This window comes from Macaca thibetana, chromosome 3, assembly GCF_024542745.1.
Source record: "Macaca thibetana thibetana isolate TM-01 chromosome 3, ASM2454274v1, whole genome shotgun sequence".
Taxonomy (NCBI): domain Eukaryota; kingdom Metazoa; phylum Chordata; class Mammalia; order Primates; family Cercopithecidae; genus Macaca; species Macaca thibetana.
Window position 1 is genome coordinate 111,466,769 of NC_065580.1, and position 26,350 is coordinate 111,493,118.

The window sequence follows — 26,350 nt, forward strand, 5'->3', positions numbered from 1 at the left end:
AGAAAATATTTTAGGCTTTGTGGGTCACATATGATCTCTGTTGCACATTCTTCTCTGTGAGTGTATGGTTTTTAAACAATCCTGTAAAAATATAAATATGAAAACTGCAAGTAGCCCAAGGGCTATATATAAACAGACCCTGGGCTGGCAGGCCAGTTTGCTGACCCCTGACTTTTATGTATAATCTATGAAACTATTCATATATTTCACATTATATTTAAACAATTGATATTACACTTATATTAATTACATTAGAGGTATAATTTCCCACAAATGCCTGTTTTCTTCCTTAAAGAGCACAGGAAACATTTACAAAAATTGACTAAATCGTAGACCAAAAAGAAATCTTAAAATTTCCTAGATCAGGGGTTCTCAACATGTGGTCTGGGGATTTCTGGGGGTTTCCAAGATCCTTTCAGGTGATCCTCAAAGGTCAAATCTATTTTCATAACAATATGTGATGTTACTTGGCTGTTTCACTTTCAATCTCTCATGTAGATACAGTGGAGTTTTACAAAAGCTTCCTGACACATTACATCTCAACAGATTGAATGCAGAAGCAGACATGAGAATCCAGCTGTCTTCCATCGATCCAGACAGTAAAGAGATTTGCAAAACGTAAAACGATGCTACTTTTCTTCTACGTTTTTTCTTCGTTTTGAAAAACAATAATTTCCCATCAAAATGTGTTACATATGTTAAGATGTAATGGGTATATTATTGCTATTTTAAATGAATTAATAAATATATAGATTTAAATTTCTCAGTTTGTAGTATGGCAAATACTAATAGATACAAAAAACATGAACATATTCCTTGGGTGCCCTTTATAGTTTTTAAGAATGCAAAGAGGTTTTGAGAATAAAAACTTTGAGAACTACATTTCTAGAAAATACATGCCCAGTCCACAGTCTTTTATTATAATACATTCATACATTAATTAGGTATATTTACTATTTTGATAGTGGACTGGCCCAGCCCTGAAACTTCCTAGAAACCAGCCCTCCCTTCTCACCACGGGATTATCTGCCATTCACCTAAGAAAGAAATACAAACAATTTCAGGGCAAAAGGTACCTCTCAGTATCTTTTCTAAAGAATTTCTGACATATGCAGTAGGGTTAGAAATCACAGGATAGGGCAGGGTCTAAACTTCAACTAAAGAGAAATGTCTAAACTGGGCTGCAGAAACAGAGAATTGGGAGAATAGGAAATAATTAATAAGGGCTAACCCATGGCAGTTACATGAATTCAAGATGGGAGAGCGAAAGCAAATGAAAAATTCTAATTGCATTTTTAATTGGATTAAGTGATTTCTCAACAACTGTGCAAATAATGTTAATTTTCCCTTCCAAAGCTCAAGAAAGAGACATTTGTTTTAAGAACTAAGGCAGCTTTTAAAATAACGAATCAAAGAAAAGGGAGACAAAAGCAAGTCTACATGTCTCCAACCTAATGACTTGGGAAAATGGCAGAAAAATACAAAAATAAATGCGTTATTGATTGAAGTATAAAATATATTCAGAAAAATATTTATATTATGCAACTTGTGAATTTTCACAAACTGAACATAGCTGAGTAAGCACCACCCACAGCAAGAAATAGAATGCAAACTCTGCAGTCACTATACCCTCTCCTCCCCCAAATAACCATTATCTTCAGTGCTAACACTATACATTAGTTCTTCTTCTTTCACAAATGTATATAAATGGAATCATTCATTATGTATTTACATTGTGAATTTTAACACTTTATATTTTCCTGCAGCTTCAACATCCCCCCAGATAGGCTGCGACGCCCCTGTCAGGTGACTGAGTGCACCAGTGTGTAAGGCTGGTCTGGGGCACAAATTCCCCTTCTTTCCCGCCTCTGCGGTGACCTAATGACATTCATTGTACCACTGAATTCCCCTTGTACCATTTGCTTGTGAACGCTACCTTGACCCCCAATAAAGGCACTTGCCCACAGGTCCTCACTGGCTCTCAGCTCGCCACCTGCTTGGTTGAGCTCACTTCTCCCCTGATGTGGTCCCCTAGTAGCATGCGGTGACCCCCGTTCTAGGACCTGTGCGTATAATACACTGTTTTTCCTGTGCCACTCATCTGTCCCCTCTTGTGGCTGCACCTGACTGACCAGCTCATGAAATAATACAAAACCTTATTCATCTGTATTTGACATTCCTGCTCAATATTTTGCATGTGAAATTCATCCATACTGTTAGGTGTAGTGGTTATTTGTCGGCTTTCATTGATGTCAAGTATTTCATTGTATGAACATTCCCCAATGTATCCATTCTACTTGTTCATGGACAGTAAGATGTTTCCATTTTCTTCTCCCTAGCTTTTGGCTGTTACATGTAGATCTGCCAAGATCTCCCTTGTGCATTTTTCTGAGTGGGGGTATGGGGGGTGGGGGGACGGGGCAAGGTGGGCTTGTTTAAGGCATTTCTGTTGGGTTTATATCTAAGGATGCAATTACTGGGTCATATGCACATGTAGCATTAGTAGATAATTTCAATTTCCCAAGTAGGAAATTGCAACAATTTGCAATCCAAACAGCAATTTATGAGAATTCTAGTTGCTCCATCCTTCCTTTTTAATGTTAGCATTTTCATGGGGATATAGTAGCATCTTATTGTGGTTTTATTTCCCATTTTCCTTATGTTTGAGGTGGAGCGTTTTTTCAGATATTCATTGGCAAATTAGACATCTTGTTTTGCGAAGAGGATATTCCTGTTCCTCCTTAGTGCTATTTTAAAAATTTGTGCTATTCATTCCTTAGTGTATTTTTAAAATTGAATTGTGTTTTTCTTATTGATTTATAGTTCTTCATATAAGATACGAGTCTTTTATTGGAAATACATATTGCAGATATGTTCTACCCATCTGTAGCTTGCCTTTTCATTCTCTTAAGTGTATCTTTTGATAAACAGAAGTTCTTTTTTTATACAGTCCAACTTCTCAATCTTTTCCTTTATGTTACTACTTTTTATGTTCTATTTAAGAAATCTTTGCTTTCCTGAAATTATAAAATAAATCTCCTATGTTGTTTTTTAGAAGTTGGATTGTTTTACCTTTTACATTAAACAGTATATTTGGAATTAATTTTTTTCTTTATGGTATGAAGTAGGGGTCAATAATCATTTTTTCCATTTGGAAATTCAACTGACCAAATACCACTTATTTAAATGACTGTTCTTTCATTCTGAAGTGTTGTAAATCTGGTGTCCATATATGGGTAGATTTTCAGGATTTGTCATTCGGTTCCATTAGTCTATTTGCCTTGTACTAGTACCATATTTTCTTAATTCTTGTTATTTTAAATTCATTTTTCATACGTGTTAGTGTGAGCCCTTTACCTTTATCCTTCTTCAAGAATAACTGGGCTAATCTCAGTCTACTAGTTGCTGCTATACTGCATTTCCATATAAATGTTAGAATTACATTGTCAATTTTCATTGAAATAAAAAGGCTGCTGAGATTTTTGTTGGGATTGCATTGAATCCATAGATCAATTTGGGGACAGTTGGCATCTTTAAAATAATAGTGTTTCTAATTTATAAAGAATGCATTTATTCTGTGTATTTAGGTATTTTTCTTTTCTGTCTCTCGATAATGTTTCATGATTTGCTATATAGAGGTTTTTCACAGAAGGTTAAATGTATTCCTAGAATTTGATGTGTGGTGATGTCATGTAAATGTTAGCTGTGTCTTTGAATTACATTTTCAAATTGTTTGTTTAGAACTGGTTTATTAAAACTATTTATTTTTGTATATTGTATCTAGCAAGCTTGCAGTATTCACTTGCTAAATACAATAATTCATAGATTTTCTATATTCACATCAAGTTATCTACAAATAATAGTCTTACTTCTTTTTTCTAATTCTTATACCTTTCACTTCTTAGTTTTACCTTCTTACACTAATAGGATATTAGAAAATGTGTTGAATAGGTGATAGGAGTATTTTCTTTTCTATTCTTGATTCCAGGGGGAAAAACTGAATATTTGAGTATTAAATTTAATATTTGCTGTAGGATTTTGTAGAGTTTAAAAAAATCAATTATAGAAATTTCCTTCTGTTTTTAGTTTGCTATTTTTTGCCTAAATTATGAATACATATTAAATTTGATCCACTTATGAAGATGATTAAATGATTTTTTCTTCTTTACATTCTGAATGTGATAAGTTCATCAATTGATTTTTTGTATGTTAAATGAAACTCGTATTGCTGGAATAAAATTTCTGAGTCATGGTGTATTTCCCTTTTTATATAGCAAGGTGCACTTTGCAAATACTTTCAGTAGGATTTTATTCATGAGAGACATCGGCCTGCATTTTCCTCTTGTAAATGTCATTTCAGGTTTTGTATCAAGGTTATGTTGGCCTTATACAATTGATTGAAAAATGTTCTTTTTTTTATTTTCTGCTTTTTTTTTTTTTTTTGGTAAAATTTGGATAAATTCACTGGTGATGCCATCTAGGCCTTAAATTTTCTTTGTAGGGAGGTTTTAAACTACAGATTCAATTTATTTAATAGATACAGATCTACACAGGTTTTCTATTTCTTTTCTGTGACAATTTCACAAAGTTCTATTTTTCTAGGAATTTGACTATTTTTTAACTTTTCTAATTTATTGGCAAAAAAGTAATAATCTCTTTATTTCCACAATGTTTGTAGGATCTAGAAATGTCCTCTTCTATCTCTGAAACTGGTAATATGTGTTTTTTTCTTTATCAATCTTGACAAAGTTTTACAAATATTATTAATTCACTAGTTTGTTGGTATTCCTCTGTACTGAATGTTTCTTGTCTAGTTTATTAAGTTTTACTTCTTTCTCCCTTCTATTTTTTCCTTCTTCTCTTTTGCTTTTCTTGTTTATTGACTTCAGTTGTTTTATTCACTAGCATATGCCAGTAAGTAGAGACATGCATTTTCCTTTAAGCACAACTTCAACTACAAGTTGAAGGCCAGGTTTGCATTATCATCCATTTTAAAATATTACTTAACATCCACTTGGATTTTTTTGTTGAATCATAGATTACTTATAATATTCTTGTTTAATTTCCAAACATTTGGGAATTTTCTAATTCTCTTTTGTTATTGACATCTTGTTTAATTCCACTTACTCAGTGACCCTTTTATAGATGAGTTCAATACTTTGAAAGTTTTTGACCGCTGCTATAGCCATGCAACTGATCAATTTTGGTGAGTGTTTCAAGTGAACATGAAATAAATAGTTTTAGTGCAAGCGTTGATTGCGTTAAACTGTAAATGGCAATTTGATTTAAGTTTGCTCATTGTGTTCTACAAATTTTCCATTAAAAGTCTGTATTTTATTTCAGTTACTGAGACATATACATTGTGAATTTGTCAATCTCTATAGTTTCTCAAATTTTACTTTATATAATAGGAAAGTTATGTGATAATACACCTATAAATTTAGAGTGATTCTTCCTGGTGACTCGATCCTTTCATCCTGATGAAGTGTATCTCTTTGTCTCTAGTAACTCTTCTTGTCTGAAATGCTACTTTCTTTTACAGAAATACAGTAGTGTCAGCCTTCTGGTGACTGTTTACATGATTTTATGTATACCTTTACCTTCAAATGTTCCATATTCCTTTATGTGTGTCTTTTCAAAGTGACATATCATTGAGTTCTTTCTCCAGTCTGAAAATCTTCATATTTTATTTTATGTGTTTTAGTCAATTTCCATTTAATGTAATGACGGATATATTTATGTTTCAAGCTCCTCTCTTATTATTTCCTTTCTATTTGTCCACTTGTCTTTTAATCTCTCCTCTTTACTTATTTTGGGTTAAGTATTTTATAGTTTACTTTTTCCTCTTTATTTACTTATTTGTTAAGTATTCTTTTTCTTTTCTTTTGGTGCTTGAAGTGGGTTGAATAGTGTTCCCCCAAAATTCGTATTAATTCAGTACCTCACAATGTGACTTTATTTGGAAACAAAGTCTTTGTAGTTGTAATTAGTTAAGGTGAAGTCATACTCAATCTGGGAGGACCCTAAATCCAATGATTGGTGTCCTTATAAGAAGAAGAAAAGACACCCTGAGAGACACAAGGGAAGGAAGCCTGTGGTGATGGAGGCAGAAATTGGAGAGATGAAGCCACCAGCAAACGATCATTAAGGATTGCCAGAACCACCAGAAGATGAAGGAGTCAAGGAAGTACTCTTCCCTAGAGCCTTCAAAGGGAGCATGCCCTTTCCAGCACCTTGATTTTAGTTTTGTAATTTCTCCAACTGTGATGAAAAAAATTTCTGCTGTTTTAAGACCCCCAGCTTGTGGTAATTTGTTATGGCAGCCCTAGGAAATTAGTAATATTTACCTTGGATTTTATGAAATACAACTTTGACTTAGTTCAATATAAATTGGTGTTGCTACCAAGTATATGCAAGGACCTTAGGACATTTTAATTCCACTTACCCCAATTTTGCTTTTTATACCATTGTTTCATGCATTTTAATTCCGTACATATTGTTTTCACAGTCAATAATAATTTAGACTTATGCAAATACTGGCCTTTTTTATTATGCCTCTTTCCTTCCTGATTTTCCCATGCTTCCAACTTGGATCATTTTACTTCTGTCAATTTCCTTTACTAATTCATTTAATGAAATCTATTGGTCATACTTTTTTGTGTGTGCATGTCTGAAAATAATCTCATTCCACTTTCATGTTTCAACATTTTATTATTACATTTTTCAAACATCCAGCAAAGTTGAAAGCATTTTATGGCGCAAACCTATACCACATAGATTTGTATTTTACTGCACTTCCTTGATTAATATCACCTATCTCTTCATCTACTCATCCCTCTAGCTAGCACTATATTTTGATTCCTTTGATTCATGTTAAATTGCACACATCCATACACTTTCTCCTAAATGCTTCAGCATGTATATCACTAAATAGATGTTTGCAATTAATTATCTTTTCTTTTGACTATATATATATACACACACACATATATATAGTGAAATGCACAAATACTATGTCTAAAGTTACTGAGTTTTGACTAATCCTTATTCCTGTGTAATATAAAGAAAGTTCCCTCATGCCCCTTCCCAGTCAATTCCTTTCCCTTCCCACCCAGAGTCAACGACTGTTCTGCTTTTTCCATTATGCATAAGTTTTGTCTGTTCTAGAATTGTATACCCTCTTGTGTAAGGCTTCTTTAAATCAGTATAATGTTTTGGGGACATGTCCATGTTTGTGTGTGTGTCAGTACTTCTTACCTTTTTATTGTTCAGTAATATTCCATTGTGTGAAAATACCACAGGCTGTCTTTTATTCTTCCCTCATTGATGGAAACCTGAGTTTCTAGTTTTTGGTTACTATAAATATAGCTGCGATGAACATTCTTGTATAAGTGTTTTTTATAATCAGATTTTCATTTTTCTTGGGCAAAATACTTAGGTGTAGAACTGCAAATGTTTACTTTTATACAAATCTGCCAGAATATTTTCAAAGTTGTTGTATCATTTTTTATCCCTACCAACAATATTTAAGTGTTCAGTCACTGTACAACCACACCAACAGTTGGTGTTGTCATCCTTTTACTTTTCATCATTCTGGTGGATATGTTATGGTATCTTGTGGTTTTAATTTGCTTTTCCCCGATGATCAGTGATATTTAGTATTTTTTTCTTTATTGGACATTGATATTCTTCTTTGTTAAATAGATATTTAAATAATTGGCCCATTTATTATTGATTACCAGAATTCTTTACATATTCTGGATACCTGTCTTCTGTCTGCTATACATATTGCAAATATTCTTTCCAGTATGTGGCTTGCATATTCATTTTTTCAGGGGTATCTTTTGATAGGCAGAACATTTTAATTTTGATGAAGGCTAATTTATCCCTTTTTTGCAGATATTGTTTTCTGTGATCTACTTAAGAAATGTTCGCCTTCATCTAAGGGAGCAACATATTTTCTTGTTTTCCTTTAAAGACATATGATTTTAGCTTTTGTGTGTAGGTTTTGGATCCATCTTAAATTATTTTTGTGTCTGGTGTGAGGTAGAGATTGAGGTTCAATTTTTCCATATGAATATCTATTTACTCTCACACCATTTGTTGAAAAGGCATTCCTTTCCTCACTGAATTGTTTTGGTGCCATTATCAAAAATTAAGTGACCATTTAAGTGTGGCTATATTTCTGGGCTCTTGATTCTGTTCTGTTAATGAATTTGTCAATCATATGTCAGTGCCACTCAGTCTCTATTACTGTAGCTTTATAATACAAGTTGAAAGTATGTACTATCAATCCTCCACCTTTGTTCATCTTTTCAAGATGTCTTTGACTATCCTTGGTCCTTTTCTCTGTTTCTTATCTTTATTATTCTTCTTTCTTCTACTTTCTTTGGCTTTATTTTGCTCTTCTTTTTCTAAATTCTTAAAGTGCAACCTTAAGTCATTGATTTTAGACTTTTCCTTTTTTCTAAGATAAATATTCAAAAACAGTAAAAAAGAGGGGCTGGGTGTGGTGGCTTACACCTGTAATCCCAGCATTCTGGGAGGCCAAGGCAGGAGGATCATGAGTTCAGGAGATTCAGACCATCCTGGCCAACATGGCGAAACCCTGTCTCTACTAAAAATGCAAAAAAGTAGCCAGGCATGGTGGTGGGCTCCTGTAGTCCCAGCTACTCAGGAGGCTGAGTCAGGAGAATTGCATGAACCCGCAAAGCGGAGGCTGCAGTGAGCCAAGATCACACCACTGAGAGACTCTATCTCAAAATAAATAAATAAATAAATATGAAAAAAATCTCCCTCTTAGCAAGGCTTAATTTGTATCCCACAGATCTGAGTATTCTGTATTTTCTTTGTCATTCAGTTTAGAATATTTTCTAATTTACCCTATTAGAATTAGTTAATTATTAATTTTTCCATGGATTATTTTAAACTGTGTTGTTTATTTTTTCAATTACTGAAACTTTCTTAGACATTTTATAGCTATAAATTTCTAATTGTGGACAAAGAATACACTCTGTATGATATTGATTCTTTCAAACCCACTGAGGCTTGCCAAGCACGTGGTCAAGCCTAGTGAATGTATCACATGCACTTTTTTAAAAGTTATTCCTTAGTACTAAGATGTCCAAAATGAAAACCTGGGAAAGAGCTCTGATTTTAACTTTCCATTCTGCTGAGCCTCCTGAAAGCTGTCATTGTACATCTCTACCTCTTAGCCTGTCATTTGAGAATCAGCAAATGCCCCAAGTGGGAAAGTCACCCTTACTACTGGGCTTACTTCCCTGTGTTTCCGTTCTCTCTAGAGTCTTGCTCCTTCAAGTCTTCTTGCCTTGGGAGCCCTAGGATGCTTCAAAGGCATGTATTTAAATATTCTATCCAGCCTTTCTAGCTCTTTTCAGAAGGAGGCTGGTGTCTGATCCAAATCGGGAGTGTCAGGCTATGTCTTTCATAGCCAGGAGTGGAATTCTGAACTCTGGGTTTTGAAAAGCCAAAAATATTAGAGTCCAAATACTTCAGTTTTCAGTTTTAAACTTTTGCATAAAGTTAGGCAAGAATTCATTTTGCTTATTATTTATTCATTGACATTTTAAGGGCTATTGTTTGTAACTCTTAATAAAATATTCCATCATTTTAAGTGAATTCTTAAAGGGTACTGAAGACTAGTATTACATAACAAATAATTATATTTTGTCTCGTTAATTTTTTTCCTTAACAAATAGGAAATTGTTAATGATTATCTGCATGGAGTATAATAATATGTAAAATAAATGACTAATTGTTATTACATATATACATTTTCTTCAATAATATAATCACGATCTGGATTCTATTGTCAAAATTGACAATTAAGTTTGAGAAATACTTTTTTCGAAATATTATCCATTGTTTTTGTAACATTTGAGGCTTCCACCATTATTCCAGGTCCTCCCAAAGCAGAGGAAATCAAAGCCAGCAGTTCTTGGTTGACCCTGTATCATCAACTTGATGATTCTAGTAAACTGGAAGCCAAAGAATAAATGTGTATGTCTTCTGTCATGTTCTATTCATCCACTCTTGAGAAACTTTTGTGTTTTGTGGTGATGCATAAGGAAATCTGCAAATGAACACTTAGCATAAATTATTTCCATAAACTGAGCACCTGTGCTTCTTAAACTATTAATCCTTTCAAAGTGGACTTACCAGAGAAAATAAATCTGAGGAAATCAACTGGTGTTCTCTCTGAGGTTATAGTTAATATTTTATCATCCTCAAAATCCCTTTCAGCTTTGTGATTCTGACTCTAAAACTCTGTTTGTGATGTAAGTCCATTTTCCTTAAAGGTTAAATATGAATCTATATGATGAACTACAGAAACAAAGAGTTACACTCTTTAGGTGGTACCATGCCATCCGTTTCTCATGGCGCCAATTATTAATTGAAATTATTTATTCTGTTTTCTGAAATTATAAATGCATTGCCAAATGCCTGTGAACTACAGGTAACAATGACCCTAGGGTAACATTAGATACAGCATTCTTATCCAATTAGATGTGTTTCCACCTCCCCACCAAAGTCTTTTAAATGAAAATTAGATATAAAACAAGCTATGAGTCTAATTTTGGAATTCATATCCATTTAAATTTTCAAACATGCATTTCTATATAAAATGAAAGTGCAATTGATGTAGTCTTCATATCATGATTATCCTGTTATTTGTCTGCTCCTTGAATAATCTCTTTTCTTTCATTGCCTTCTTCACGCTTTTTTCTCTTTTGACCTCCCCATGGCATGAACCCATCCACAGCTTTTTCTCAGCCTGGCTGGTGTCCTAATAGAAAGAGATAATTCCTGCCATTGACTCTTAGACAGTCAAGTTGTTTGTCTAGAGGCCCCCTCAGTTCTGCCTTCATGCTTCTGCAATTTTGGCTAAAGTGAAAAGCGTAGCTATACAAAAATGTCTTGGATCTCTGAGTGGAGTTGATCAGACATTTCATTCCTTCACAGGATAGAGTATAGAACTACCTTTGAAGGGCAGCAACAGATCTTTCTACAATAAGGTCCTGGTACACAGATATTTGGAGGTCATGTGGAGCTAAAGACTTTCCCTTAGCTAACTCTTTTCAAGATACAGTATAATTTCTGCCTTCATGAATAGATAATTTTATTTGAAAAGATGCCTATTATTCGCTTCTTGACCCATTATTTTATCTAATGGAAAGAGAAGGTTTGGCAATTTGGTGAAGGATCTTACCTTTCAGTAAACTCAGCTGAATCATCCTTCCAAGTTTTTTGAGATTTCTTCTTTTGTGATGACAAAGAAGGGTGTGAAATGTGTCATCCTGAAAAATCCATAAGGCTTTTACAATACAGTCAGCATGGGAGTGGGGATGGAATTTTAGCATGACCCCTGGATTTCCTGGCTGGGTGATTTTAAATTGACTCTAGAGGTTAATTTTCAAAAGAGGACCCCACACTTTCTTGAACTAATTTCCCAGATGTTTTAAAAGTTTGATTCTTAGCCTTTTTCTGATTTTAGATTTAACATAGAGAATTGTTTACATCTCTGTATAGCTTTGTCCATCTTGTCTACAACCCAGGGTTCTAAGGAATCGATGTCAAGTTAGACGTTTCCTTAAAATACTTTCTTTTGTGATGTATAAACACAAATCAACTACATAGAAATGTTTTTGTTCATCTATTGGCAAACCTATTCACAATAGAACCTCACATAAAAATACCCCTGTAATTTGAACAGCATTGCCTTCATCTTTCATTTCTCTGTCTTCAAATTTTCCCTCTTCACATTTTGTTCTTGAGCATGTATGTTTTATTCAATCCATAGTTCAAGGGTCAATAACATTTTTATTATACATATTGCAAGTTACAGTCTCCTTACCTTTTTTCCCAAAAGGAATTCCATTGCCCAAGGCTAACAATCACCAACTAAGCCAGATTGTATAGGAACACAATCTGTCAGTACTGTCGAAGTTTTCTCTTGTGGTTACCTCACTATTTATGTTTCAGAAGCGTGGGCACCAATGAATTATTTGTGCCCAGGCTGGCTTAATTCCACCGTGTCAGGAAACCTGTAACCAATGAACCATTCATTCTCACAATTTGCTGATTACAGGAAAGAGACAGCACCTCAGTACCTTGCAACTTGGCAAAACAAACTATTGCTTGAGTTTGACTTATCTGGCCACTGGACTGACTTAGGCACCACTGGAACTGTACATGAGACTGACCAAAAAAAAAAAAAAAATTTTATATGAAAAAAGTCTTCGTATTTTAAAATTGTTCAGAGAGGCCTGGGATATGGGAAAGGTGGGAAGGCTCATTGGCTAAAGCCCTCCTAACAGGTCACTTCTTTGTTGTGACATTGATTTTAGATGTGAAGTTTGAGTATCTTACTACAAAAAGGAAGAGAGGGGTACATGTTAAACAATAATGGGCCATCAATGTGTGATGATGACACATTGCATTTAAAATAACACCATGAGGAAGCAAATGAGAAAGCCAGTTAAAGTCTAACTACAAGAGAAAAGTATGCATTGAGTCCAGAAGTCATGCATTGTATGCAATGAATTAGCTTCTCCCCTGTGATGGAAACGTACTGGTGTATGCCATCTTTGGTAGAACCTGAGAAATCTGTCATTCAACTCATTTTCTGTATTCTGTCTTTCAGATGAGGAATTCTGTTTGAGAAAGATGGTCTAAGCTATTACCCATTTATCAAACTTTTCAAATTCTAATGTATTTGAAAATCTTGAAAAATGAAAAGTTCAAGATTTAATGCTAAATGACAAGCTCTCTATTAACTGTTTTTTCACGTCTTTAGAAAGTTAAAATCAAAGGCATATTAGATTTTCAGACTTTTTCCTTTTTTATTTTATGGCATTTCATTACATTAGTGCCTCACTGTTTTAAATTATTTTGAAAGAAATTGCTGTGGTGTTTCATTAAACTCCAGACCAGTGTACTCGGAAAGGATTGCTCTTTTGGAGCTAAAGAAGGAAGAGTAGATTCCCGAGAATTTTGAAAACAGTTGAAAGAGTCTTAGATCTGATTTTAAGTCCCTCTTCGGGAAAGACAAGATACTTATATTCAGTAATTGTTCTTTTTCTATTGAAAACCATGGCCATGATTTCCATTAAAATGAAGTAAATGAAATAATCTTAGTTTTTTTTCTTCAAAGTTTCTTTCATGTTACCAGAATGTTAGAATACCTGGTAAAAAATCCAACTCCCTTGGATTGAGAAACCTAAGTTTACATTTCTCTCCTAATCCCTAGAAAGCAACAGGCCTGGTGGGCAAATGTTGGTGGTGTCTTTATTAAATCACCAGTTCTCCCCTTCCACTGTTTCACTCAGACAGGAAGTCCAGAAGCAACCTTGAGAAGTGCAGGCTACTGTCATGACTCACCCTCAAATGCGTTCACACATCTTAATTTGCTTGGAGAAGTTAAAATGAATATGAAATATTAAAAAGATATTTAATCCTCTTGATGGTTCTAGTAATGTCCTGTAAGTCTGAAAATAATGTGGCCTCAAATTTACTTCTTTTGAATCTCAAGCCAAATTGTGACATGCTTGGATTGGTGACTGGAATCTCCCATTTGCTACCTTCACCAGCCTGTTGCTAAAATATAGACAACTTAGTGCAAACCATGAAAGACCCCTTGGGTGGTCTAACATTGGCCTGGTGAGGTGGACAGCTCTAATTCGGATTAGTGCCCTATCATAAACCCAAAGAAAGTGACTCTAATGTTAACAATTGCACCCCTCCCCCAAAGAAAATGCGATCAATTTATGAAAAGTTCCATAAACGCATGCACATATACAAAACTTGGGATTCTTAAGAAAATAAGCAACCCAATTTCACTGAGTTGGACAGTCAGCAAGTTAGTGATTTTGTGGTTTGACCCTCATATGGTACATCAATCATGGCAAATTTCTTTCTTTCTCCATTCCAAGTAAAACCACGACTTCCCAGGCAACATGTCATTACCATCACAATAGGATCTGCTCCTTAATAGAGTTTGGATTGGGTCCTTAACTTTAAAGCCCTATTTGAAATCACAGCTTCCTTCCTGTTGCAACTTAGCTTTAAAACAGACTCCTAGTGATCTTGGCAAAACACTCTTTTCCCTTTAGTTTGTGGTTCTATTACCCTACAAGCCAGTTTGAATTTTCTCTTTTCCCACAAGAGACCAGATATTCCTAAAGTACACCATTATTTTTCTATTTCTTCCTTTCTTAAGATGATAAAAGGAGTACAGGAAGAATGGAAATAAAGTGTCCATGGTTTCATGGGACAGGAATTTAAAATCTCTACCAAGCAGAAGTATAATTTGTACTTAGTGAGGTCGAGGACAGCCTTATCCCCAGTTAAAGTAGTAAATCATACAAATAAGCATCAAACCATCAGAAACATTTTGAAATAATGTTTACTATCAAATTGAAAATATAAATATTAATATGCTAATATTAGAGGTGAAAAATATTTTATATTTAATTTGACTTTTCAGACATCTGATTTTGAATTTGTAGTCAAATGAACTTGAATATAAAAATAGCCCAGCACAGTTACTCTCAAGGGTACCAAATATTTTCATATACATCAACGAACTTCCTCATAATGTTTGACAGGTAAGCAGGGGGCAAGTACAATTGATCCAATTTTATGCAGGGAGAAATTTCATGACGCCAGTGATACTTCCTGGCAGGGTCCCAATGACTAAAAATACCTTCTCCTCTAACTTCTTTTTTCACCTCACTTAATTTTATTCCTGAAATTCCATTAATTAGATATTTATTCTGGTTAAAAATAAACCTTTTAAATCAAACACGTCCATATTTTATAGCTATAGAGGAGGCTCTTTAGAAATTTACACATTTAGATAATTTGGTTCAAGCAACTCCTTTTTTCTCAATACAAAATTAGATAATGACACTAACAACATTAAATATTGCGTTACAGCCGTTTCCAGCCTGCAATTCACTTTTACATCAAATTTTTCCATTTTCACCCTAATCCTGTAATGTTGAAATTGTTCACAATACTGTTTTCTGTGTATAAACAGAATCATAGCATGGAAATTCTAAATCGAGGGTGAAGATACATTTAATACTTGAACCTGAATCTCCTGATTTTAAATCCCATATGCTTTCAGCTCTAGTTCAATGTTCTCATGGACTGTCACCTCTGTTTCTTGTTGGGAAGAAAGGGGTTTTACACAGGAGTAGAGAGAGGTGCTGCCTAACTCTGCTGTAATAGTGGGGAAGAGCAGACTTGGGTGGAACTGTTTGGGGCTATTTCTATGGACTATGGAGAGTGATCCTGGAAGCTGAGATGATTCCAAGTTTTTTATATTTCAAGAGAATTGCATCTGGAAAACAAAAGGTAATTTGCTTATTTTATTTTCTTGTTTCTCCTCATCTTCCCCAGGACCTCTTATTCCATAAACTCAACTTCAGTTTCATAGTCAAATAGATTAGTTGCTGTTAAAGGAGCTCTTTGCTAACTAGCCTGGAAACCTAACCACCATTACTATGTAAAAAAATTCCCTTGGAAGATGAGTCTTAAAATCTAAATAATTGACTTACATAAGAATTTTTTCGTGTTTTCTTTTATTGATATATAATAGTTGCAAGGAATTTTTTCAGGACAGGATGAAGCTTCCTGTATATTGGTTACTTCCACTTTTTACTTATAAATATCTCAGGAAGGATTAGGGAAAACCAAACTTTCTGAGTAACTTGTCACTGAAATATTTGCTCTTCTCCTTTTTTTTCCTACTTGCTGGCTGACCTAGGCTGTTCCCATGGCACCTGCTCCCATCTGCTCTGTGCTAAACTCTTTCAAATGCAGGTATAAATTACTTTTTCAACACACTTCTGCTACTCATTGTATTAAGTGACCCAACCAAATATAAGTTTCTATTGGCCTAAAAATAGATCTCCTGCCATCTGGAGCCGCAAGTTTCTGCATTTTCTCTTTCACCTCGGAGCAACTCCAGCAGTCATAAAAGAACTTCACCTGATGTAATTGTATCTGCTTCCAACTGCTCCAAACGCATTCTGGAGCTTTCGTTCTGAGTGAATAATTCTCCCTTGTATCACCAGGCTTCCTGAAGGGATCAGATGCTCATTCATTTGGACATTTTCAAATCATCAAGACAAACTTAACAAATCCCAGAGTTTGATTTTAGCCTTAGTCTTAGCATTTGATTAAGTTTCTTGTACTATACATGCGTAGACCATATCTAAAACTTTCAAATTAATCATAACCCACATCTTCCCACAAGTCTCTAAAAGCAAAGTAGGTAAAAGAGGCCAGGTAATTTTTTTAAGTTTCACTTTCCATTGAAATAGATGGAAGTCAAAATACACAATAAGTCCGTACTTGAATTTGCATGGATTCTTAAATGGAATGTATTATAGCAAGTCCATAAACAGAACAACATGTTAGTATTCAACAGAATAAGGGGCAAGAAGTACATTGATGCCAAATTTTAGGAAAATTCCCTAATTTTTATGGATAGCAAGCACAGAAAAATTTGTTTTGTCTCAAAATACTAAGTGCCAATACATTTTATCAACATTTGGAAAGTTCCAGGCTCTGCAACCGTCGTTGGATTCTTCCTTGTAAATTTCAGGTAGTTCTCAGCTTTCCTTCTTAGTTGTTTTCTCTGCTTGATCCCAATATTTCCCTGGAAATTCTCACCGTCTCTTGACTTCTCTTCTTTCTGACATGCATATTCCTTAAACCTCTCCTTCCAACTTTTCTGAAATCTAAATACAAATTTCCAAGTAACTCCTTGGCCCCTGTCCTTGGGGTGGCTGCAGCACATTAAAGCCAATCCTAAGGCATTCGCAGTCTCTCCCCCTTGCCATGAACCCACCCTAGTCCAGCGGTGCAGCTCCTGGGGTTGCTAACTCAGTGAATGGCCACACCACCAGACAAGCCACCAATGCTAAGGCACAAAAACTACTTTCTTTCTTCCATTTTCAAAAGTCAAAAGATCACAGGTCCCTGTCAATGGTGTGTCCTTTATGGCTGTCTCATCATCTTTTTATTACTAGGGAAACTTCGTTTCAATGACTTCCAGCTTCTTCCAACTCCAACCTGTTATAAAATTGATTCAACCCAGCTTTTCCCCATGAACTAAAACAAACCAAAAAAATCTCTGAGCACAGATGTTCAGTATCTTTATAATTGACTACAACATTTTTTCTTACCTGGTCTTCCAAAACTCTTTAGACAATATCAACTTTTTTCTAGTCCACTGGCAGTCCACCCAGAACAACCATAATTGCACCTGAGAGCTTGTTAGAAATGCACATTCTCAGGCCCCACCCTACACCAACTTAGCCAGCTCTGTGATTCATAAGCCTGCCCTGTGATACTCCAGCACACTGACGTTCTAGAACTACTGCTCTAGGCATAATGCTTTATTTATTTTCTTACAAATGTATCACATCCTTTTATGTCATGCCTTAATTCTAGAAATTTCCTATATCTGGAATGCCCTTCCTCTTAATCATTTTTTAAATGTCTTTCCTTCATTTAGGAATCTTTTTAAAAGTAGCCACTTCTTAAGGCTTCTCCAATATCCCCAGGCAGGATTAACAGCTATGTTTTCTTCCTTCCAAAGTACTTCACTTATTTATACCTTTCTGTACTATCACCTGACTTATAGTTAGTTAAAAATGATGTGTTTCTCTTGAGAACTCCAAATTGATTTTCCTTAGTAAATGCTAGCAGAGAAGGAGCTGTACCTTCCTCAGAAATAATAAGTACTCAATAAAAAAGAACTCAGGCCAGGTGTGGTGGCTCACGCCTGTAATCCCAGCACTTAGGGAGGCTGAGGAGGTTGGATCACCTGAGGTCAGGAGTTCGAGACCAGCCAGGCCAACATGACAAAACCTCGTCTCTACTAAAAATACAAAAATTAGCCAAGTGTGGTGGCACACACCTGTAATCCCAGCTACTCGGGAGGCTGAGGCAGGAGAATCACTTGAACCCGGGAGGCAGAGGTTGCAGTGAGACGAGATTGCACCATTGCACTCTAACCTGGGCAATAAGAATGAAACTCCATCTCAGAAAAAAAAAATACATTTTTATTCTTTTAAAAAATAAAAGGGCATTTCCTAATCCAATCCCTTTTATATAAAATTCTAGATTTAAAAGTTTTTTTCATAGAATATTTTAATGGAAAGAAATGAAAAACATCATATGAAAAAGATTGTTAACAATATGTACAAGCAACTGACTCATAAAAAAGTCAAATAGAATCAGTTATAAAATTTCTGAACTAAGATTCACGGCCCATTAAATCTAAACTGCAAAGAACTAAAACAATGTTTCAATGACTCTCAAGATAACCACATCATAAAATAGATTTGCATTGGTAAACATAACATTTATCTCTTCCAGTTTCAATTTTAATCAACTTAAGTTTTATTTTCTTAAAATTGCAGAAAACTGAGTTCTGTCTTATAAAACATAAAATCTTTTTTACAATCATTTATTAAAGAAAAATAACCATTAATGATTCACGCATGGAGCTGTTTCTACTATGATTTGTAGAGCACAGCTTTCCAGATTATTATTAAACATTCTAGAAAAAAGAATTGGATAATTCATTATTGAATCATTCTGTGGTTCAATTTTGCAACTACCTGGCTACATGGGCTCAAAATGAAAAACTTTAAAAATGATGGTGTCATCATAAATCATGATATTATGAAAAAAATCTCATCTCCTTCAAAGGCAAACATAGCAATGTCATATTTCACCTCATGTGTATAAAGCAATTGTGTTACTCACAAAACACTTTCAAAATGTTTTAACTCATTTAACGATCACAAGGTCCTTTTACTTATCAGAAAGGAGTATTTTCCTGGCTGGTGTGAAAGCCACACAGCTAGTAAGTTCATTTGTTCACTTGCTTATCCATTGCCTTCAAAATGTCTGTGGGATGCTTACTATGAAGACAGCATCGTTGTAGGTACAGAACATTTACCTTTCCCCACAGAACTTAGGCCCTGGTGAGGAAATAGTACAGGTCACACAGCGATGAGTGAGTACTTCACAGAGGGATGCAATTTCCTAAGCATAGGAAGTGCTAACAGAAGAGGCATGTGACTCACAGGTGTACGACTGAGGGATTGAATAAAGTTTCTCAGAACTGGGAGTTCCAGTTGTGTAGGTGAAGGGAGGGGAATGAGGAAGAAGAGGTTCCCAGCGGAAGCAGTAGCATGTGTGGACTTGAGCTGTGTGGGCCAGAAGATGAGTATCCTTGGAGCAAACAGTGGCACAGGGAAACTGAGATGGACAGATTTAGGCCTGAAATATTAACTTGGAGCAATCAGCATAAGAATGGTAATTGGAATTATGGAGAGATTAAATTACCCAGCCAAAGTGTGTTGAGCCCACCTACAGTGGGGAGAGAAACCGTTCAGCCACAGAACCTGGAAATCACCGTCCCTGGAGGAGCTGAGAGAACACAGTTAGCCGGTGGGGAGGGCAGGGAGGGGCAGGAGTGGCAGGCAGAACACCCACCGGGAGGACACTCTAAAGGAAGGGATCATTACTGTCCAGGGCTGTAGATGCAGACCATGTTGATAGCGAGAAGGATGGACATCCCTCCACAGGAGAGTATGCAGGCATAAAGAGAAGGAAGCTAATGAACTTCCCGGCAGAAAGTGTCTACTTTTCAGCAAAGCAGGGGTACAGCCTTCTGCGGGACATGAAGCCCCACACATGGAGTGAGAAGATGGACACAGCCACAGTCAGGAGTGGCAGCATGAGTTCACCACTGCACCCAGAAGCAGGACACTCACTTCTGGGTGGAAATCTTTAACTTTCAGTGAATCCAGTACATGCACTTGTAATATCTGATCTATCTCCAGCAGGAGACAGAGGAGCAGAGCTCATGCACAGTTGGCTTGATTTTGTATGAGACTGACAATGCAGCTGAAACAGGATGGTGGCCAGGATGCAGTGAGGCAGGTAGAAAGCCTGTGGGTGCAAAATATAAGGAGGTGCTCACCTTCAGGTGATGCAAGTGACTCAGATAAATGTCGTGAAGATGAAGGGGGAAGACAGAGGGAAAGACAAATGACCAAAAGGAAAGCGGTGTAAGGCAATGACCTGGAGTCTAACCTGCCTAGAGGAGGTTGATGTGCATTAAAGGTGAAAATGTTTGACGTGAAGAGACTGAGTCTGTTGCCCTGGCAGATCCTAAAGTCACTTGAGTTGATGGCAGGAACTAGGAAAAGGAAGACTGTGAGCTTGGTCCTGACATCCTCAGTGAATGAGGACAGGCTCTAGGAAGTCTGTCCAGGGAAAGGTAGAGGCTTCTACTGGACAACCTGATCTCAAGTGACCAGAGACTGAGCATGATGGGGGAGAGGTGGGTGCAGCAGTGGAGAGGAAGCTCTCGGGAGCTCTGGGGAGCTGGCCAGTGCTTCTCCTAACCGAGAGACACATGGTTTTTGGGAATTGAGCTCCTTTGAGTGATGTGGTGTCCCCAAAGGAGAGTCAACTCAAATAAACATGAAATAAAAATTAAAGGAGGCCATTCTTGTGGGCTAAGCTGCTGCACTAGCCCCCAACAGACCAGACTAAAAACCAAAATGGAGCCATTAATTCTGAGGTTACTCGTCACCAAACCAAAACTGAGTTATCTGGTCTTCCGAGAAATCAGGAGAGAGAGATCAAATTCAAATTTCCCAATTTGGAGTTTATTGCTCCGAGTTCATATTTCAGCATTTCAATGGCATGTTAATGAAGTTTTCCATTGCCTTCAGTCCTTATGAAAAAAGAGTAACCTAATGTTAACAAATCAGTTATTTCTCTATTGTTCTGTTTTACTGTTCCCACATTAAAGGAAAGTAACTTTGAAATGACCAATTCACATTTTGCTTCCAGTTTCTGCTTTCTTCAGCCTCTCTCCGAATGTAAAACTAACCTCCTCTGCTACGCTCATTGGAACATTTATTATGGAACAAAGTGTTGCCTGATTCTGGAATTTCAAATAAGGTCAATTCAGATCTTTAAACTAAATTGTTGAAATTTTGTCTTTAGACAGTAAGGGATTAGATGGGATGTGCAGCACAGAGGTTACCACATGAAGGAGAACTGTGCCCTGGGGTTCCAAAGGGAGTGAAAAGATGGATGGATTAGGGAAGACGAAGGGCAAAGCAAAACAGATGAGATGATGGGAGAGGGTTCATGACAAGATCCTTATCTGAAAATGTCTTTATTTCAGTCATACTTAAAAATTCACTTTTTCTGAATACATGATTCTAGTCTGACAAGTGTTTTCCCTCAATACATTGAACAGTGGAAGATACTCCTCGATTTTTGATAGGGTTACATCATAATGGGGGTAAGATAAACGGAAAATATCCTAGTTGAAAGCACAGTTTTGACTTAGGATATTTTCAACTTACGATGGTTTGTGCAGACATAATCTCATCATAAGTCAAGGAACATACTGAATGCACATTGGTATGTCACCATTATAAAGCAGAATAATTGTAAGTCAAGTCACCATAATTTGGGAACTGTCTAAATTTGTCAATCTAAATGTCATTTCACACTGATGATCTTCTTTTTTTATTTTTGTTTTCCCTCACAGGCTGCTTTAAATATATTCTCTTTGTATTGTTGTACTTTAATTTTACAAAAATGTGTGTATTAATAAATTGATTCCTTTTTTTTTTTTTTTTTTTTTTTGCCTTGGGACATCAATTTCTGTAGATACAAATTTGTCTTTCATCAACTTTTGGTAAAATAATCTTAAATATTGATACCCCTTCATTTACTCCTTTTGGAACACCAATCAAAAATGTACTAAAACCTTGTTCTGTCTTTAATGAAGCCACCTTTGCAAAATTATAAAAGTAAGAGAATTCTGACACAGTTGACTCCATCTTGCTTCTAACTTCTAAGATGTGCTTGGTTATTCCTGGGTGCAGGTCAAGCTATCTTTGGGAGAAATTTAGTTTATAGTTTAACTTTAAAAACAAGAATGATAATAGCCCTTCCCAAGAGGAAACTGCCTTTGTAAAACTAATGAAAGGCCTCAAGGTTAGGATTGTGGGAGGGCCCGAATTCTGCTTAAATTAATGTAGCTTCCTTTTTTTGTTTTTCTTTCCTTTTTTTTTTTTTTTCCTTTGAGATGGAGTCTAGCTCTGTAGCCCAAGCTGGAGTGCATTAGCGTGATCTCGGCTCACTGCAACCTCCGCTTCCCAGGTCCTGGTTCAAGCAATTCTCCTGCCTTAGCCTCCCGAGTAGCTGGGATTACAGGCACGTGATGCCCAGCTAATTTTTGTATTTTTATTAGAGACAGGGTTTCACCATGTTGGCCAGGGTGGTCTTCAACTCTTGACCTCATGATCCACCCTCCTCGGCCTCCCAAAGTGCTGGGATTACAGGCATGAGCCACCATGCCCGGCAAAATGAGTGTAGTTTGTATAATCCTTCATCCCTCAGGAGTCATGTGGCCAGAGGTCACCTAATCTGTGACTTCCCCAGTTGCTTCTATAGATAACACCACTAGTATAGAAGCTAAGATCGGTCTTAAAATTTTTTTTTAATTTTTTTATTTCAATAGGCTTTTAGGGAACAGGTGGTGTTTGGTTACTTGAGTAAGTTCTTTAGTAGTGATTTCTGAGATTTTGGTGCACTCATCACCCAAGTAGTGTACCCTGTACCCAATGTGTTGTCTTTTATCTCTCAACACCCCCTACCCTTTCCCCTGAGTCCCCAAAGTCCAATGTATCATTCTTACATCTTTGCATCTTCATAGCTTAGCTCCCACATGTGAGTGAGAACATATGATGTTTTGTTTTCTGTTCCTGAGTTACTTAATTTAGAAAAATAGTCTTCAATTACACCCAAGTTGCTGTGAATACCATTATTTCATTCCTTTTTGTGGCTGAGTAGTATTCCATGGTGTGTGTGTGTGTGCGTGTGTGTGTGTGTGTATGTGTGTATATATATATATATATGATGGCCATTTGGGCTGGTTCCATATTTTTACAACTGCAAATTGTGTGCTATAAACATGCTTGTGCAAGTATCTTTTTCATATAATGATTTCTTTTCCTCTGGATAGATACCTTGTAGTGGGATTGCTGGATCAAACAGTAGATCTACCTTTAGTTCTTTAAGGAACCTCCACACTGTTTTCCATAGTGGTTACACTAGTTTACATCCCCACCAACAGTGTAAAAGTGTTCCTTTTCACCGCATTTATGGCAACATCTATTATTTTTTTATTATGGCCATTCTTGTAGGAGGGAGGTATTATTGGATTGTGGTTTTGATTTGTATTTCCCTGATAATTAGTGATGTTGAGCATTTTTCCATATGCTTGTCAGCCATTTGTGTATATATATATATATATTTTTTTTTTTGAGAATTGTCTATTCATGTCCTTAGCCCACTTTTTGATGGGATTGTTTGGGATTTTGTTGTTGTTGTTGTTGTTAATTCGTTTGAGTTCTTTGTAGACTCTGGATATTAGTCCTTTGCCAAATGTATAGATTGTGAACATTTTCTCTCCCATTCTGGGGGTTGTCTGTTAACTCTGCTGGTTATTTCTTTTGCTTTACATAAATTTTTTAGTTTAATTGAGTCCCATCTGTTTATCTTTGTTTTTATTGCATTTGCTTTTGGGTTCTTGGTCATAAATTCTTTGCCGAAGCCAACATCTAGAGGGTTTTTCCCAAGTTATCTTCTAGAATCTTTATGGTTTGAGGTCTTAGATTTAGGTCTTTGATTCATCTTGAGTTGATTTTTGTATAAGAAGAGAGATGAGGATCTAGTTTCATTCTCCTACATGTGGCTAGCCAATTATTCCAGCACCATTTGTTGTCCTTTCCCCACTTTATGTTTTTGTTTGCTTTGTCGAACATCAGTTGCCTGTAAGTATTTGGCTTTACTTCTGGGCTCTCTATTCTGTTCTATTGGTCTATGGGCTTATTTTTATACCAGTACCATATTGTTTTGGTGACTGTGGCCTTACAGTATAGTTTGAAGTTGGGTAATGTGATGTCTCTAGATTTGCTCTTTTTACTTCATCTTGCTTTGGCTATGTGGGCTCTTTTTTGGTTCTATATGAATTTTAGGATTGTTTTTTCAAGTTCTGTGAAGAATCATGGTGGTATTTTGCTGGAAATTGCATTGAGTTTGTAGATTGCTTTTGGCAGTATGGTCAGTTTAACAATATTGTTACTACCTATTCATGAGCATCGGATGTGTTTCCATTTGTTTGTGTCATCTATGATTTCTTTCAACAGTGTTTGGTGGTTTTCCCTGTAGTGGTCTTTCCCGTCCTTGATTAGGTATATTCCTAAGTATTTTATTTTATTTTTTGCAGCTATTGTGAAAGGGATTGTGTTCTTGATTTGATTCTCAGCTTCATCACTGTTGGTGTATAGCAGAACTATTGATTTGTGCACATGAATTTTGTATCCTGAAACTTTGCTGAATTCATTTAGTAGTTCTAGGACCTTTTTGGATGAGTCTTTAGGGTTTTCTGGGTATACAATCTTATCATCAGCAAACAGTGACAGTTTGACTTCCTCTTTATTGATGTGGATGCCCTTTATTTCTTTCACTTGTCTGATTGCTCTGGCTAGGACTTCCTGTACTACACTAAATAGAAGTGGTGAAAGTGGGCATCCTTGTCTTGTTTCAGTTCTCAGGGGGAATGCTTTTGACTTTTCCCCATTCAGTATAATGCTGGCTGTGGGTTTGTCATAGATGGCCTTTATTACCTTAAAGTGTGTCCCTTCTATGCCGATTTTGCTGAGGCTTTTAATCATAAAGGGACACTGGATTTTGTTAAATGATTTTTCTGCATCTATTGAGATGATCATGCAATTTTTGTTTTTAATTCTGTTTATGTGGTAATCACATTTATTGACCTAAGTATGTTAAACCATCCCTGCATCCCTGGTATGGAACTCACTTAATCATGGTGGATTATCTGTTTGATATGCTGTTGGACTCATTTTGCTAATATTTTATTGGGGATTTTTGCATCTATGTTCATCAGGAATATTGGTCTGTAGTTTTCTTTTTTTTTTTGTTACATCCTTCCCTGGTTTTGGTACTAGGATGATACTGCCCTCATATAATGATTTAGGGAGGATTCCCTCTTTCTCTATCTTTTGGAATCGTGTCTATAGGATCAGTACCAATTGTTCTTTCAATGTCTGATAGAATTCAGCTGTGCATCCATCTGATCCTGGACTTTCTTTTGTTGGCAATCATTTTATTACCATTTCAATCTCACTGCTTGTTTTTAGTCTGTTCAGAGATTCTGTATCTTCCTGGGTTAATCTAGGAGGGTTGTATATTTCCAGGAATTTGTCCATCTCCTCTAGGTTTTCTAGTTTATTCATGTAAAGATGTTATAGTTAGCCTTGAATAATGTTTTGTATTTCTGTGGTATCAGTTGTAATATTTCCTATTTCTTTTCTAATTGAGCTTATTTGGATCTTCTCTCTTCTTTTCTTGGTTAATCTCACTAATGGTCCATCAGTTTTGTTTATCTTTTCAAAGAACCAGCTGTTTGTTTCATTTTTCTTTTGTATTTTTTTGGTTTGTTTCAACTTCATTTATTTCTGCTCTGATCTTCATGATTTATTTTCTTCTGCTGGGCTTGTGTTTGGATTATCCTTGTTTTCCAGTTCTGTGAGGTATGACCTTAGATTGTCTATTTGTGCTCTTTCAGACTTTTTGATGTAGGTATCTAATGCTATCAACTTTCCTCTTAGCACTGCTTTTGCTGTATCCCAAAGATTTTGATAGGTTGTGTCACCATTATCATTCAGTTCAAAGAATTTTTTAATTTCCATCTTGATTTCATTGTTGACCCAACGACCATTCAGGAGCAGGTTATTTAATTTCCATGGATTTCCATGGTTTTGAGGGTTCCTTTTGGAACTGATTTCCAATTTTATTCCACTGTGGTCTGAGAGAGTACTTGCTATAATTTCAATTTTCTTAAATTTACTGAGACTTGCTTTGTGGCCTATCATATGGTCTATCTTGGAGAATGTTCTGTGTGCTGATGAATAGAATGTACATTCTGCTGTTATTGTAGAAGGTACAACATTCTGCTGTAGAATGTTCTGTAAATATCTGTTAAGTCCATTTGTTGTAGAGTATAGTTTAAGTCCATTGTTTCTTTGTTGACTTTCTGGCTTGATGATCTGTCTAGTGCTGTCAGTGGAGTATGAAAGTCCCCCACTATTATTGTGTTGCCATCTGTCTCATTTTTTGGGTCTAGTAGTGATTGTTTTATCAATTTGAGATGTCCAATGTTAGGTGCATACATATTTAG